This window comes from Penaeus monodon, chromosome 23 (genome assembly GCF_015228065.2).
Source record: "Penaeus monodon isolate SGIC_2016 chromosome 23, NSTDA_Pmon_1, whole genome shotgun sequence".
Classification (NCBI taxonomy): Eukaryota; Metazoa; Arthropoda; class Malacostraca; order Decapoda; family Penaeidae; genus Penaeus; species Penaeus monodon.
Genome location: NC_051408.1, coordinates 8,470,391 through 8,471,223, shown reverse-complemented (window position 1 = coordinate 8,471,223; position 833 = coordinate 8,470,391). Strand labels below are relative to the sequence as shown.

At 32.3% G+C, this 833-nt stretch overlaps 1 protein-coding gene across 1 annotated transcript in view; it reads left to right on the top strand.

Moving 5' to 3' along the window:
- The window catches only part of LOC119588124, a 5,110-nt gene that overhangs the window by 2,621 nt on the left and 1,656 nt on the right, over nucleotides 1-833 (top strand). The window lies entirely within an intron of this gene.

Sequence of the window (833 nt, the reverse complement as noted above, 5' to 3'; positions counted from 1 at the left end):
ACCTTTGCTCTTGCTCTCGTGGTCTTTCGTTTTTTTTTTGCTTTCTTGTTCTCTTGGTCTTTCGTTCTTCTCTTTTCTTGTTCTCTTGTTCTCTTGTTCGTTTGTTTTCTTGCTTTCTTGTTCTCTTGTTCTCTTGTTCTCTTGTTCTCTTGTTCTCTTGTTCGCTGTTGCTCTGTTCTGTGGTCTTGTCCTTTCGTTTTTTTCCGTCTTGTCTCATGTTCACTTGTTCTTTCGTTCTCTTGTTCTTTTGTTCTCGTGTTCACTTGTTCTTCTTCTCTTGTTCTCTCTTTTCTGCTTTGTTGTTTTATCTTGTTCAGATTTTTTTCTTTTCTTTTCCAGCTCTGTTTCCCATTATATTTTTTTTTTTTCTGTTGGTTCGTTGTGATCTGTTGCTTGGTCCGTTTTCTGTTTCCTTTTTCGTGCTCGGTTGTTGTTTTATTCTGTTTATTGATTTTTGTTTGGTTTGGTTTCTATTGTTTTGTTTTTCTGTTTTTTTTTCGGTTTTTGGCTTTGTTTTTGTTTTGTTTTGTTTTCTGTTGGTTTGCTTTCTGTTTTGCTTTCATTTGCTTTGTTTTCTTTTGTTTTTGTTTTTCTTGCTTTGTCTCGTTTTGTTTTGTTGTTGTTTTGTTAACTCTTTGTTGTGTTTTCTGTTTCTGTTTCTGTTTTTCTGATTGTTTTTTTTTTCTGATCTGTTTGTTTTTTTGTTTCAGTTTCGTTCTTTCCTTGTTTTCCTGCTCTTTTCGTTGGGCTTTTTTTGTTTTTTTATCTTAATCTATTATCTTTTCAGTCTTTATTTTTATGTATATAGTTCTATCATCTTTTACTATTCTTGC